This window comes from Typopeltis vanoorti, chromosome 10 (genome assembly GCF_054136105.1).
Source record: "Typopeltis vanoorti isolate ZY-2024b chromosome 10, IOZ_Tvanoo_1.0, whole genome shotgun sequence".
Classification (NCBI taxonomy): Eukaryota; Metazoa; Arthropoda; class Arachnida; order Uropygi; family Thelyphonidae; genus Typopeltis; species Typopeltis vanoorti.
In genome coordinates this window covers 54284022-54300939 of record NC_143558.1, presented here as the reverse complement: position 1 = coordinate 54300939, position 16918 = coordinate 54284022, and positions in this window count along the sequence as shown.

Below are 16918 nucleotides of genomic sequence, written 5' to 3'. Positions count from 1 at the left end.
CTTTCTGGAAAACTTCACTCTTATCTAAACTCATTAGAAGGGCTTCCACTCTCCCCTAGATATACATTTTCTATGTCTAAAAACTGGTCATTGTCAGCTGGATTTATATTTTTAATTGTTGTATTTGTAACATATTGAGATTCCATGAAATATTTCATGATCATTTTCATTTTATCTCCTACTGATGAAATTAGGAGATGAAGACGATATTCAGTGCCTTGGTAATCTAAATTTAGATTTACTACTGTTGGTAGGATGAATGCTAAGAAGAGAAAATATGCATTAATTAAGAGATTTTGTAGTGCAGTTAAAGCTGATTTAGCTTGCCCAATTCCATCTTCTACTGGAAGATAAAGTATGAAACCGAAGCATTCCATTGGTCTACTATTCTTTGCACAACATCATGCATTGAGAGACGATGAGTTTTACCCAACCTCAGCAAATCACGCGCTTTTAAGTTTGAAAGTTCCTGAATTTGTTTAAATTCTGTTAATATTTTCAGTTTCTTTTGTATGAAATTGTAAATATCTGCACATAGTTCTTCTAACGAATTTGGTAGTTTCTTACATGCTTCAGCTGCACATAAATTAAAGCTGTGATATATGCATCTGGCAACATATAAATGTTGTCATTTATATGTTGATCTTCTAAGGCACTTCATACAGCATCAGTTCACCTATAATGTCCCTTTTGTGAACCTTTTTTTTTTTTTTTTTTTCATTTCTGTTTAAGTTGACCAAACTATCTGACATTAGCTATGTCACATTCTCGTGTGCTAACAGTGCTAAGTTCCTTCCTAATATCAGCATTTTTAATGTTTTTGTCATTGATGTATCGATTTACTCCACAGACAATCACAAACATCCATGCCCATGGTAGGATTCGAATCCAGAGCCTTTTGGCTGGAGAGCGGATATGCCAACCACCCAGCCAAAGAGTCCGGCAAAGGTGGCCGATAAATTTTTATGTTCAGTTTGTTTATTAATGATTTTAGCTTAATTTGAAGGAAAATATCCAATTTAATGATTTAAGGCGAGCCTGAATGCCAGAATGTTGTCCCATCATAACTGAAGCATTATCAGCAGCAAAGCCTAATAAGTTTGCAAGAGGCACCTTCAGCTTGTTTAATAATTCTATTAGAGCTTCAAGCAAAGCTGAACTTGTTTCGTTATAACATCAATGATATTTAAAAACGAATCATTTGCTGGTTTTGTGGAATCATCATAGTAACGAACCACAAGTGCTAGAGATTTATTTGCTGTAATGTCAGTTGACTCATCTCATCAATAATTAAAGCAAAATAAGTATTTTGAACTTTTTTTGAGATTTCATTGAGTGAATACACAGCCAAAACATTTTTTATAAGACAGTTACATTTAGTGCGTCTACACTGTAATTTCTTAGCAATTTCATTATCAGGGGCAATTGTTTTCAATACAGTTGGAAGAGTATCCATAAGCCTCAAAGGCAGATTGTGTTCTGCAACATATACACATAATCTTAATGCTGCCTCTTTAATTTGTTTTTTTTCGACTGGTATTTAGAACTGGATTTAAATAATGACATTATACCTGGTGTGCTTCTTTTAGATTCTACATTCTGCTTGCGTTTTGGAATGTTTGCATGGCGAGTCATTAGCGTTTGCTACTATTGATGCTTTTATCACAAAATTTACAATAAGCAGTTTGTCCTTTACTTTTACCTGAACTGATCCCTGATTTAAGAATGGGATCCACCAATCAGTCTCTTTGAAGTTTTGCTTATATATGATTTTTTGATCTCTTTAGAACCTTGTAAACCTGAATCTGAATCATAACTAACATCATTTTCTCTTTTATCTGAATTACCTGTGTCAGAAGTGGTTTCTTGTGAGTGGGAAGGGCCGGCATGTTTACGTACTTTCTTAACTGATGCACTGCAGTTTTTTCCCTGAGATTTAGAATCAAATTTAAATTTAGAAAGATTTTTTTTGCCACTTGTCCATGTTTAAAGGGAAAATCTAAATAATAATATTTTTGATGAAGAACTGAACAAATTTTTTTTAATATAATTAATAAAACACTGGACTTCAAAACCCACTGTACTGAGCAGACAGGAGTACTTCAAGTCAAATTGTGATTTTGAGCAATGAATTGGAATTCGTACAAAATAGATTGTATCTCATTAATGAAGGTTGAAATTTAAGCATCAGACAGTTTAAATATCCCGACAATTAACGATGATTAACATTTCTGACATAAAGGGTGAAGCAAAATGCTTTTCATACTCCCCGTTATCTGATTCCACAGTGAGTGGAAAAATTTATGAGCCAATTGCTTGCCCTGAGTAGGCTTGAAGATTAAACATCAGAATTGGAGTTTAAGATAGCTTTTGGTCTTTTATGTTTGAAGTAATCTGTTGCTTCGTAATTTGCAGCTAGTTGAACCAATTTGTTGGGGTGTACAGATGCTTTTGAAAAGAAATATAGGGGACATCTGTGTCTCGATGGAGTTGCACATTTCTAACGAACCAAGGAGGGCTTAGGATCATTCGTAGACATGTATTTTGCACACATTGTAACTTGAGAATATTACTATCAGTGGTATATCTCTCCAAGCCGGAGAAGCATAAGTGAGTATAGGACGAACCATCAGTTTGTAGATAAGTAATTTGATTCTGGTATTTAGCTTACTGTTCCTGTTGATTAGAGGATAAAGTTGATCAATGGCTTTTGACGTCTTTACACAGAGAGCCTTGAAACACAGATGGCAGCTGAAAGTTAGCCTTTTGTCCAGTAGTACTTGACTTGACAAGGTATTTGACTTCTGTTTGCCATGGAATTTTCTGGCCAGTAGTATTCGACTTGACAAGGTATTTGACTTCTGTTTGCCATGGAATTTTCTGTCCAGTAGTATTTGACTTCTGTTTGCCATGGAATTTTTGTGTTAAACAGGAAGATGTTCCCTTTAGGAAGCATCGGGCTTCTGGTGAATAGCATAGCTATGCTCTTCTGGGGATTCACTTGCAGTCTCCATTTGGCGAACCATTTTTAAATCAGTAGTAGGTTTTGATGGCAAGATGTGGCTGCAGAGATCTGCCTAATATTGCTGTATCATCCGCGTAAAGGGCCATGATAGATGACAATGAATTGTGCAGAATATTACACATGTATATGGGAAATAGAATCGGTGCTAGTAAGGATCTTTGTGGGACTCCAGCCAAGATACGTTTCTATGCTGATACCGCACCGTTGATCTTGATTTGCATATGCCTGTCAAAAAGGTATGATTTAATTAGTGAACCATTTCCAATAGTATTCCAGTTGGGATCAGTTTATGCAGTAATCCGAAATATCAAATACACTGGCTATGTCAAAGAAAACAGCCCCAGTGCATTGATTCTAATCGTATCCCATGGAGATATATTCGACTAGTCTATGCATCTGTTGTGTGGTACTATGGAACTAACGGAACCCAGACTGCTCTTTAGGAAGAGTGTTTAACTTTTGTAATGAGGCTTGGAGTCTGGTAAGAATAACTTTCTCTGCAATTTTCCCCAAATTTGAGATGAGGCTGATTGGCCTATAATTTTGAGGTAGGTGCAGGTATTTTCCGGTCATATGGATTGGAATTCCATCCGCCACCTTCCAGCACGAAGGGAAATGTTTGAAACGGAAGATGGAATTAATTATGTTGGCTTGATGTATTGTTCGCGCACCGTTTGTAGGTCTCTCCTTGGCATTATGCCAAGAATAGTCGATTCATGCTGAAGGGGAGAAAGAAACGAAGGATGTACAAATTAGTCGCCAGCATGCGAAATAACGTCCTTTCTTCTCTGTCGTTGTACTAGTACTAGCTTGATTTTTGTTGTCGCTATTTTGCTTTATTTTTTAATTATTAATTTGTATGATGGATTCAGTACAGTCAACAAGTTCTGTTGTTAAATGTTTCAGTAGCGCTTGCAAAAGATTATTGAATAATGTGCTGACATTCTGCAAAAAAGAATAGTCAGAAAGCCCTCTCCTTGTTCTCCTTTCTCAAGTCATAAAACGTGCAAGTGCAATTGCGGGCGTATCGGGGGAGACTGTTAAAAGAATTCTTAGGGAATCAAAGGGTGAAGGTAAGCCAAAATTTAAATCTCCTAAAAAAAAAAAAAGCAGCAGAGAAAGAAAACCATCGAAACCGTAGCTTTGAGTGATTTTGATGTAGACGTTATAAGAAGAACTATTCACGAATTTTACATGGTCGAGAAAAGAGTGCCAACTGTTCTGAAATTGATTCCTGTGCTTAAAGAAAAAAATAATTTAAAAAAAAAATCATCTAACGCCTTTTTATTCCCGTATACGGGGAGTAGGCGAGGCCATTTAGCCCTATCTAACTTATGGAGACTGAGTGGGCAGTTCAATCTCCACTGGTACCAATCAGAGATAGATGGCCCAAGGCTATCACTAATTAAGCGGTTCGCAGTGAAGAGAGACGGCTCAAATGTGCCGCCATCTCGTGGTCCCTAACCCTAACACAATATATTTAATGTCTGAAATAATGTGGGTTCTACGGTCGATTTTCTTGAGTTTACAGGACGAAAAACCCGAGTTTCCGGGAGGAAAAACCTGCTTGCCCGTGCCAGAGATCGACTAACTCGGGAACCGGTCGAAAAAAGGCTTAGAAAAATTTCCTCTAGTCGCCGACTAGACTCGAAACCAAGTCTTCCTTCGTGCGGCCAAGCGCGGCGGTGTACAAACGCCACATCCGCTGAGCTACAAGAGAAACATTAATGCATATATAACATAATAATATTAATTAATATATTACATAATAATATTAATATTATTACATAATAATATTAATTAAATGTTTGCGTTACGGCAGTATTTCTCAACGTTTTTTGGATCATACCCCACTTCAACGCCTCGAAGATTTTGATCCCCCCCCCCCTTCGCCGACAATGGTGAGTGTTTTAAGTATATCAGTGATGAGGTGAAGAATGCAACATCATTTTCTAATTTCCCCCAAAATATTCAAATTGCTAACAGGTATTGTTAGCGTAGCGACGGCGCCTAATGTGGGTTCTACGGTCGATTTTCTTGAGTTTACAGGACGAAAAACCCCAGTTTCCGGGAGGAAAAACCTGCTTGCTCGTGCCAGAGATCGACTAACTCGGGAACCGGTCGAAAAAAGGCTTAGAAAAATTTCCTCTAGTCGCCGACTAGACTCGAAACCAAGTCTTCCTTCGTGCGGCCAAGCGCAGCGGTGTGCAAACGCCACATCCACTGAGCTACAAGAGAAACATTAATGCATATATAACATAATAATATTAATTAATATATTACATAATATTACATAATAATATTAATATTATTACATAATAATATTAATTAAATGTTTGCGTTACGGCAGTATTTCTCAACGTTTTTTGGATCATACCCCACCTCAACGCCTCGAAGATTTTGATCCCCCCCCCCCTCGCCGACAATGGTGAGTGTTTTAAGTATATCAGTGATGAGGTGAAGAATGCAACATCATTTTCTAATTTCCCCAAAAATATTCAAATTGCTCCCCCCTCTGGGGCGTACGCCCAACGTTGAGAAACACTGCTCTACGGGATATCGCACAATAAAACTGTTTATAAACTCTTGTAAATTTAAATTATAAGTTATGTCCACCTCTATCGATATAGTTACTAGACCAACCAATCTTTCTTGGTCATTACTGTTCAAAAATAATTTTTAATCAGTTTAAGCTTGGAAAAATTTCTTTCCGCACTTGCTACGCTAACAGGTGTTGTTAGCGTAGCGACGGCGCCTACCGCAATATGGCTGAACTAGCGCCCTTATTAAGTGCGCCGTGAGGCAGGCTGCCTCTATGGTCTAACCTTGTCAACGGTAAACAGTAGTGGTTCAAGCACAGAGCCTAGAGACACACAACGAGTTATGTTTTCCTACAACCTGTTTGGTACCTATACATCAGCCGCCATTGTAACCATGTCACCAGCTTCACATACTTCCCCACTGATTCTAATTTGTATAGCAAAGTTCCATTTGTTGTTCTGTCAAATGCCTTTGCAAAATCCAGAAATATCATTATGTAACCAATCCTTTATCCTACATAGCAGTCACTCGATTAGAAAGGAGTTAGTAAATTATTAGCATCATGCCGACCTTTCAGAAAGCCATGTTGATCCTCATAGAATATCACATTCTCATCATTAATTCCCGAAGTCTTAGAGCTTCCTGTATGTAAAGTCTCCCTTAAAACTTTGCCAGACCTCGCATTTAAAATAAACAGTCTGGTCAGTTGGGTTGCCAGTTCCCTTACACAGGCTCGTAAAATGCGAGCTGACATCTGGCCGTATTTGAATTAAGATTCTATATTCAATATCTTAAGTACCTCCAGTTCTTCAACCTACATTCTAATATCAGTCCTTGTCGCATCAGCAGCTTCACTTAGGTAATATACCCTTCCAAAATAGTCAATCAATAACTCAACATTTCTTCTGCTTTTGTCATCGCACTCTGTCACTAAAATCAACACTCATTAGAGTATCCTTCCATAGTCATTCTTCCTCTTGCATGTCATATAATGAAATAACTCTTTGGAATTTTTTTAGCCTTCTCAGATAATTTCTTCCATAATCAAATTTTGCATCTTTAACTTTCGGTCACTTCTTTCTCCGCACCCTATTGTTTGAGAGCTTAAGATCACCTTTCCCCTTATATACTGACCACAACATAATATTTCTCTTCTTTTTTTGTAACTGTTGCTAATGCTACCAGTCTTTTGACCTTCTACCTGTTTAATCCTCCTAACCTTGGATATACACTCTGATATTGCTTCCTTCAAATATTCCTTGACTCTCCTTGATGCATTCCTAACATCATTCCCTTGCAGCTTTTGAGTATGGCACAACTTCAAGCTTCCTCTAAGCTTGTAACCAGCCATAAAATTTCTCATATACCCCAAATAATTCCTCGAAAACCAAAGCCCTTTTGGAGTGGAATAAGGAATAAGGTTGATTTCTCTTATTAGGAATGAGCAGGTGTTTGAATCAGAAGAATACCAGGGAGCAATCTGAACATGGGAAGGGGGAATAGAATTTCATGGAGGACGTCCCATTTGGCACCCTTGTATTGTTAGAGGACACCGGATTGAGAACTGGTGGGCGAAGGTTGTTCTGTGGCAAAAGAAACTTATATGAATTGATGAATGATGCAGGATTTACCAGTAAAGTGCTTTGGTTCGACTGTTGTGTTAGAGAGCTGTAGATTTTGTTGGTGTTGCTGGGTGTAAGTTTCTCCTATGAATTATTAGTTTTTATCAGAAAGATAGGCGCTGGATCTGCTGAGATAGGAGGGCTAAGCCTCTCTTCTGTTATGCTACCGGGCATAGCTTCTTGAAATGCGGCCTTTACAGTGTGTATCTGCTCAGACTGATTCCCATATTCCAGGTTTTCGAGCGATTTTGGAAAGCGCCAGGTGAGGCTCAGAGAAAGAATGTTACCCAAGATCCTCACGCCTCGCCAACTCCATGCAGGAAAGAAAATCTCTTTCTGAGTAATCGGATTTCTTACCATGTTGTGGAAGATGGGTTCCAAGAGGATTTCAGGAAGGGATGCTCTCTTCACTGTGTGCTGGAGGTTTAGCTTCTTCCATTTTCGAAGGGCATCTTTGTAGAAGTTTGTTAGATTTACTGGCACGTGAGCTGTTGTCATTCTTAAGGTTGTGCAGAGAGAGAGAGAGAGAGAGAGAGAGAGAGAGAGAGAGAGAGAGAGAGAGAGAGAGAGAGACCTCTAGTGGCAGAAGTGAAAATATATTCAGTGGTGCATTTGTGTGATATTTCCTGTTGTAGGGTATTAAGGAGAAATCGAGCTCGGAACGTTGTTATCCTGTTGTCAATGCCTCCACAAGAGGGAGAACAATAATCGTTAAGTTTTGTCCTCCATCTTTGAGAGAAGTATACAGTTTGGAGTAGGAAAGCCAGTTTGTGTTGTTCCATATGAATCGATAGATGATTGACTTTATTTGTTTGATGAATTGCACTGGTGGCGTGAGAATCTTTAGTATGCCAAAGGACACTGGTGGCTATTTGGTTAACGATTATTGTTCTCCCTCTTGTGGAGGTAGAGGTTCGTATTGCTGTCCACTTTCCTAGTACCTGCTTGAAACGTTTGTTTAGTGTTTCCCAGTTCTTATTCACATAAGAGGCTGTGTTCCCTAGGTTAATCCCCAGGTATTTGCTTCCCTCTGCAGACCAGTTATCAGACATTGGAGAGTCGGTTCGGTTTGTCCATTTGCCACGACAGTCCTGTGGTTTTATGTGCATTTAGTTTGGCTCCTGAGGCTGCCTGGTATTGTTGTTATGCTGATTGTATATTATGGAAGTCCACTTCTTTGCAGGCTATAATTTTAACATCATCAGCATATGCTGTCAGGGTTATGGCTTGGTAGGGAATTTTAGGATGGGATGCCCTAAGCAGCATGCTGAGTCCACATAAAAAGGGCTCAGTGACAATTATGTAAAGAAGTCCGAAAGTGGACTGCCTTGTTTAATACCTCTGCTGTATGGTACAGTTATGGTAAGCCTGTTATTTATTTTCATGCAAAAGTGTGCCTTGGCATACAACATCTTAATAGAGTGAATGATGCTTGAAACAATGCTAAAGGCTTTCAAGCAGCTGAAGAGGTATAAATGTTCAATGCGGTTGAAAGCTTTTTCTTGGTCTAATGTTACAAGCCCATTGTTTCACTGTTGTTGTTGGCTATGCTTATGAGATCCCTTATGAGTTGTAAGTTTTCGTGGATAGATCTCCTAGGGATGGAATAGCTGTGATGCCTATTTATTATTTCGCTCAGATCGGGTTTAAATTTGTTGGCAACGGCTTTTAGTATAATTTTACAGTCGGTGTTTATGATGGAGATGGGTCTCCAGTTTTCTAATTTCGTCGCGTCTCTTTTCTTTGGAATGAGTTTAATCACATATGTTGTCATATTGAGCGGGAAGCCATTGGTATTCGCGTCGACAAAAATTCTGTAGAAGATAGGTCCAAGCTGTTTCCAGAAGGACTGGTAAAACTCAGTGGTGAGTCCATCTATGGCAGGAGATCTATCTTTAGGTATGGAGGTGCAGGCAGTTGTCAAATCGTGTTGCGTGATAGGGAGTTCTGTATTTCGACTTGTTGCTGGTGAGAGCCTTTTCACATCGGAGAGAATTATATTCCTGGCCTCCATAGATATTGAGTTGGCTTAGTATAAATTTTTGTAGTAATGCAAGATATATAACAGGATTTCGTCATGATTTTCTATGGTGTTTCCACTATCTGTTGTTATAGTAGATATAGTGGTGTACTCTTGTTGGCGCTTTTCCAGTGAGAAGAAATACTTTGTGAGTGGATCTCTGAAGTTAATATGTTTGCGTCGTGCTCTTATTAGTGCTCCTCTTGCAGAGTGCTCTAGGTGTGAGCATATGATGACTTCTAGGGGTTGGTATTCTTCAGATTACTGATGATGCAATTGTTGTTGTTGCAGATTTTTAAGGACTGAATGCTTATTCAAATTCTTCTGGTGACTATATTTTTGGGTAAATACCCTAACTTTGGATTTAAAGAGTGACCACCACTCGGAAATTGATTGGGAAGTAGGCATATCTCTGATGAGAGTTTCGGTATAAAGTTTGGAGGTTCTGAGATATTCTGTATCCTGTAGCAGGCAGTTGTTAAATATCCAGTATGCTCCTCCTTTGTGTCTGGTGTGTCGAGGAATGCAAATGCTCAGAAGGATGGAATCATGGTCTGATGCATGAGATGGATGGTATGTGACTCTCCTGACGTAGGGTATTGTGCATATCGATGTGTAGTATCTATCAAGCCGTGCCTGGAAGAGGTCACTGGTAGGACCACCTTTGGCTCTCCAAGAGAACATTTTCTCATGTGGGTGCAATTGTCTGAAGGTATCAGTCAGCTTGTAGTCATTTATTACATCCTGGAGAAGCTGAGCTAGTGAGTGTCGATGTTTTTCGCATTGTTGTCTGTCTATTGCAGGATCCAGAGTGCAGTTTAAATCCCCTGCCAGTATAATGTGGTCATTGACCTCGCTGAGGTGGTTTTCGGACGAACTCTAGTACCTGCACTGCAAGCTGTTCGCTTTGTGGAATGTACATATTAATGATATGTATTTTCTTTCCTGTCTGAGTTTTAATGAGTGCATATATAGCACACCTAGGAAAGGTATCGATTATTTCTAATTTTAGAGCGCTGTTTTGATGAATTTTAATGCTGACTCCTGATCCATGAAGTTGTTTGACAGGACAGTGGTATATGGCCAGTTCCTCCAGTGTTGATCTGAAGCTTTGCTGTTGCAATGGAAGTTTGTTTCCTGCAGCATAACTATTTCTGGCTGGCAGGCAAGGATATGCTGCAGGACCAGCCTGTTTTTCATTGGTGTGGCACATCCTCTAGCGTTTAGTGAGAGAAGGTTTACTGAGGTGCTCACTATTTTATGGTTTAGTTTTATTTTGGTGAGATAATCCTCACTTCCATTAGGGATTGTTACGCTGCCGCTGGGATTCAAGGCCGTTGATCAGGTAATATATTCTTTTCCTAAGATTGGTGGTTTTTTTCTTCCTCTTTTTCCTGCCAAAACGGTTCTTAATTCTTCCAGTGGGGTGATAAGGCCACTGATGTTGGCAGTGTAGTCATATGCTGTCAGCAGTTTTTGTGAAGAGCCTCGAAGTTTTTTAAGAAAGCTCTGAAGCTGGTCATTTGTAAGTGGGCCTTCAGTGTGAGGAAGTCCTGCATTTACAGTTTCCTCTTTGTCATCTGAGGACTCAAGAAGCTCGATCTCTTCATCCCCCCCTCTACAGGCTGTTGGGAAGGTTCCGGAATGCTTGAAGGCAAAGATTTATTGTTGCAGCTACAGTGGTTCGTCTTTGGCTTTTTTTCCGTTTTTGTTTCTTGCCCCTCTTCGTTATTTTTATCTTTATCAGAGTTAGTTAGTTGTCTGTGTTCCGTTTCTTTTTCTGTAGGATTGCTTTTAATAGATGTTGGTGGAGGTTCTTCCGAAAGTTGGGTTTCGTTATTGCCACCACTTGATTTTGTCTCGGTATTCGACTGAGAGTTGTTTCCATGAGACCTTTGTTGATTGTTAGGGATGCTCTGTTTTTTGGGGTTAACTGCTTGCTGCTTCTGATTCTCTGATCCGCTAGGGTTAGTAGTATTGTTAACCGGTTTCTCATTTTTGGGTATATATACGGGCATAACGTCCTTACACGACCTTCTTCGTGGCAGTAAAATCACTGAGCGGCAACAGTAATATAAAAGGTGTAGGGTACTCCATCTATTTCTGTGTTGATTATTTTAGGTTTGGAGCTGATTATGTTGTCGCCATTAGAGCTGGTCTTCTAAAGCTCTTGATGTGAGCGAATTCAGGCATAGTTGTAGAGGCGCATAGCGTTCGAATTTTACCTGTCACTGTGCCTTATTTTGACAGTAATCCTCAAAGCATTTGATGGCTTATTTCCGGTGGGACATTTGACAATGTTACTTTTCTGGGAGCTAGCGCGATTGGTGAGACATTGATGTGGCATGCTCTGATGTTTATTCCCTTTTCAATTAATGTCTCAGACCAAGATACATTGTTAAAGTACATTTGTATGGTTCCGGCAACTCTTGAAATGTGAGTTACATTTTTTGCTGGAACATGCTTCACTACTGTATCTAGGTACTTTTCTAGTGGGGACTTTCGATTGCGAAAATTACTATTCCGTTGTCTCGGGAAACGCGGCTGGTTAGCTGTACATTTGCACGTGCGGTGGTCATCGTCCCAGTATTAATTCGCGAGGAGGTATTAGCTACTATGTTGGCATAAGAGAGAGAGAGAGAGAGAGAGTACTGACCTTTGTCCGAGGCGCTGAGACTGATGTCTTTTCTTTCTGTGGAGCTGTGGCTGTCGTCTTTACCTTGGTTTTCGGAATCCATCGACCTTGGACCGATTCCTGCTGAGCTCGGGCATGGACCGGCTGCTGGTGGTGATATGCTGGGGTTTTTACTGGCCATTGCTTCGGGCGAATCCGGGAAACGTAAGCTATCACAATTTCCCGGCACACGAGGGCATACCGTTGTAACAATAACCGAACGAACACTAAAGATTTTAAAAATTTAAAATAACTTTTCCTAGCTTCGCAAATTTAAAAAACTAATTTATAGCGCGATAGATCTGGTGCTTATGATTACGCAGGTATAAAACTGGAAGTTGATTTAAGTATTCGACCGCACGATATTCAACTTTAGGCAGGAGCGACCGTGGACACGTTCACGCCATTCCGCGTCGCAATAGAGAGCGGATTGATATATTTTTATTATTTTTTATTTTTTTAAGCATTCTGTACAGAAAAAAAGATATAAATAGATATATATTTGTATTTTTTATTTATTTTATTAACTTGTTAAAATATACATTAGACTTGATTGTTAAATATACGTTATATTAGATTGTTAAATATACGTTACGTATTATAAGTATATAAGCATATATATTACAGAGAAAGAAACATTTTTCTTTTGGGTATACAATAGAGCAGTGGTCGATATCGATCCCCAGGGGTCGATATAACATTGTTAGGGGTAGATTCGGGCTCAGGGATCGATTGGGGGCCCATAGAACTTGGCGAACTTGGATTACCTCCATCCTGAATGAAACGCAATTAAGAGTGAATCGTGGGAACAGGGACATGAATAAGATCTGTAAGATGGAGCAAGGTCATGAAAATAGTTTAAATAGGCCAAAATGACATATTTATAAATAAACGGATGATATATTTACCAATAAACGGACGTATAAATATACATAAAAGATCTTCAGAATTTGAGCGATGATATGGTTAAAGCTGGTTTCAGCCATGTTAATTACATTTTATCAAAACAAAGAAATAAACTAGATATAGAATTCCGTGGCGATTTAAGGCTGAAACTTACTAATTTTGAACCCAACATTGCTAATCTTGTCAAGAGTCACGAAGCACGCCCTTCACATTGACAACGTTAGTAAATTGTATACTAAGTTAATAAAAGTCTTTATATATATATATATATATAAAGAAGATTGTATTACTATTAGTCATCATCATTAGTGGTCTGTCTCTTGACAGGTCCAATGGTATAACTCAGCAGATTCTCTTCCCCCAATTTCCTCTGTCTCTTGCTTCCTCCTTCATTTCCTGATATCTTCTTGTTCCCATTATATCATCAAGCATCATTAGTCGTCTTCTTCCTCTTGGTCGCTTTCCTTCATTTTTTCCCTTCTATCATTCTTTTCAATAGGCTGTCTCCTCTTAATACATGTCCTATCCAGTTATGCTTTCTTCTTCTTATGGTCTTTAGTAAATTCCTTTCTACTTCAACTCTTTTTAATACTTCTTCATTGGTGATTTTTTCAGTCCACTTTATTTTCTCCATTCTTCTCCATAACCACATTTCAAATGCATCCAACATTTTAACTTCTTTCTTCCTAATTGTCCATGTTTCTGACCCATATAAGGTCATACTCCAAATATAGCACTTAATAAGCCTTTTCTTTAGATTTTTATTCATTTTATTAATAAACAAATTTTTCTTGCTATAAAAGGCATATTTTCCTTTGTTAATTCTTTCTTTTATTTCCATGTCACATTTTCCATTTTCTTGTATTATACTACCAAGGTATTTGTATTGTCTCACTTGCTTACACTTTCTCCATTCATCATCACCTTGATACTTCCTGGTTTCCTGGAGACTCTCATCACTTTTGTTAATTTTCTTTGCGTTAATTTTCATACCATATTTCTTGCATATATTTTCAAATTTTTGCATTAGGTGCTGTAGTTCATCTTCGGTATTATCTAATATTGCTTGATCATCTGCAAATCTAATATTTTGTATTGTTCTTCCTCCAATAGTGATTCCTCTTTCTTCTTCATAAAATGCTTCTTTTATCATTTCTTCTGCAATATTCAAGAGTGTCGGTGACAGGCAGCATCACTGTCTTACACCTCTGCCAATCACACATTTTTTAGTTTTTCCTACTTTTGTCTTTATTATGGCAGTATGGTTCATATATAATTCAGCCATTAACCTTCGGTCTCTCCAATCTAAACCCATTTTGTGTATTATTTCCATCAGATTTTCCTATTTCACCATGTCAAATGCTTTTTCAAGGTCGATGAAACAAATACAAACTTCCTTATTTACTTCTATATTCCTTTCGCATATAGTCCTCATTACTCCAATTGCATCTCTGGTTCCTCAGTCTTTTCTAAATCCAAATTGATCACCCCCCAGAAAATACTCCACTCTATTATACAATCTTTGATTTAATATTCTTAGCAGTACTTTGGAGGCATGTGAGAGTATGCTTATAGTTCTGTAGTCACTGCACTTAGCAGGATTGCTGTTCTTTTCAATTGGTATAAGAATACTTTCTATGAAATCTTTAGGCCATACTCCTGTTTTGTAAATGAGGTTGCAGAATATCTATGTTCCTGTTATACCTTTGTTCTCCAGTTGTTTTAGGATTTCACTAGGTATTCCATCCACTCCTTCCATCTTTCCACTTTTTAATTCCTTTATTGCTGTTTCTACTTCTCTCTTTAGTATTTTGGGACCTCTTTCTTTTATTGAGATTTCATTTTGCTCTTCCAATTCAATTTTTGTTGGTCTTTCATTTTTTGCGTAAAGTTCTTCGATGTATTCCTTCCATCTTTCACCCTGTATTTCAATATCATAAATCAGTTTTCCTTGCTTATCTTCTAATGGGAGATTTCTTATGCTTCTTTAATATTTGTAATTTCTTTTGCTTTTTCAAACATTTTATTATATTTTTTTCAATTTCTTCAATTTCTTTGCATTCTGTTTTCAACCATTCCTCTCTTGCTTTATTAGATTCTCTTCTCAGTTCATTATTTAATACTTTGTATTTTCTTCTTCCCTCTTCAGTGTTTACATTTTTCCATCTTCTTCTTTCTTCCATTTTTCTTATCAGCTTATTTGTAATCCATGGCTTTTTAATTCTTTTCCCTTCCACAAAACCTATCTCTTCAGCAGCTGTTTCATATATCAAGTTTTTCAGGTGATTCCATTTTGCATTAACATCCATAGTTTCTTCAGATATATTCTCTTTGTTCTTTATTTTATTTTCCAGTTCTTCTCTGTATTTCCTACCTACATCTCCTTTGAGTTTTTCTATGTTCCACCTTTTCTTGTTTTTACCTTTGCTTATTTTCTTATATCGTATTCTTAATTCCATAACAAGCAAATTATGGTCTGAGTCGATATCAGCTCCTGGATATGTTGATATCCTTTTTACACTGTTTCTGTACCTGTTTTGTATTAACATATAATCAATCTGGTATCTAGCGATATCACCTGGCATTTTCCATGTATATCTTCTTCTCTTTGGATGTTTAAATCAAGTATTACAAGACTTTTTAACCTTTTCATTCAAAACAAACGCTACTCCATTTTTCCATTGTGTTCTACAGGAATATGTAATTCTATAACCATCACTTTCAAAATCTCCTATATCTTTCCATCTGACTTCACTTAGACCAACCACATCCAATTTATTCCTCTCCATTTCTTTCTTCAAGTTCTCTAATTTACCAGCTCTTAACATTGTTCTTACATTCCAAGTTGCAACATGTATAATTTCTATTTCATTCTCTCTTGTATGTCTTATTTTCTTCATATTTTCCTCAATACTTGGGATCCCATCCTCATCGTCCATTTGAGGATTTCGAGATTAATGACCTGAGAAGCCTCGTTTCTTCTTCTACCGGGCATGACATCCATTGTTTGCCGATAGACCCCATTTTTGCCAGTTGTGGAAACTAAATTTGCCGAGTTCACCATATTTTCTTGGAAATAATACTGAGGTGGATTCCCATTGCCTTCCTCGGGAAACCATTATGGTATGGTTTCATACCTACTGTTAGCATGTTATCTAAATTAAATTTTATATTTTATAAATTATTTATCCCTCCTATCAAATATGTAATGTTAAGAAGGACGCCAAAAACAAAAACGTATCCCATTGCTTAAGCCAATATAATAATATATACTATATTATACATACAATAAACACCTTAATTATAAAATAAACAATCTAAAAAATCACATAAGCGTCTTTTTTTTTTTTTGCTTTTCCTATTATAATTACGTAATAGTAAAATAGAGGGGGTTTCGATAAAAAGTCAAGAAACTCTTGAAGGGGTCGACGGTTAAAGAAGTTTGGCAACCTTTGCAATAGAGAATGCAATAAATGAATTCAAAGTTTACAGTTCAGTGTCAGTTTGAGTTATCTTTCAGATGAAGCGTATTGTCGTCGTCAATCCTAAAGAGGTTACCAGTTGGATTCCACTCCTCTATGAATTTCGCGACAGTTCTTTTCTTTGAAGTACTCAAGTTCCAGTGACAGCCTGCTTTTTAGTTTCCGACGGAGGATGTATGAGGGTTTGTGCAGTTTCAGTGATGGATGGGTGCTGGTTATTTCTTGTCTGTTTTAGGTAGAAGCTGTAGATGACGGCCTTAGCGCAGATGAAGAGGAAATTGGATGCTCTTTTTCTGTTTTCTTCTGGGTGGACTAAATTCCAGTAGTCTTCTTGGCTGTGTGCATAGTTACAGGTCTAGAGGCGGTATTTAGGACACAGGTGATTATCGCTTTGTTTGCGGGACTGGTTAGATATGTGTGTTCCAAGGTACCTGAATCGTGACAGAATAGACACAGATCCGTTTCTCTTAGCTGAAATTTGTAGAGCTTAGAAGGAGTTGGAAAGATGTTATGCCATAGTCTCCACTGTATGTCGGAATCTGGTTTGGCACACTTCGATTTATGTGGCAGATCCCACTGAAAACTCAGTGGCATATACAGCCTTGTAGATGAGAGGGTTAAGGATGAATATAAGAAGGGCGAGGTTGG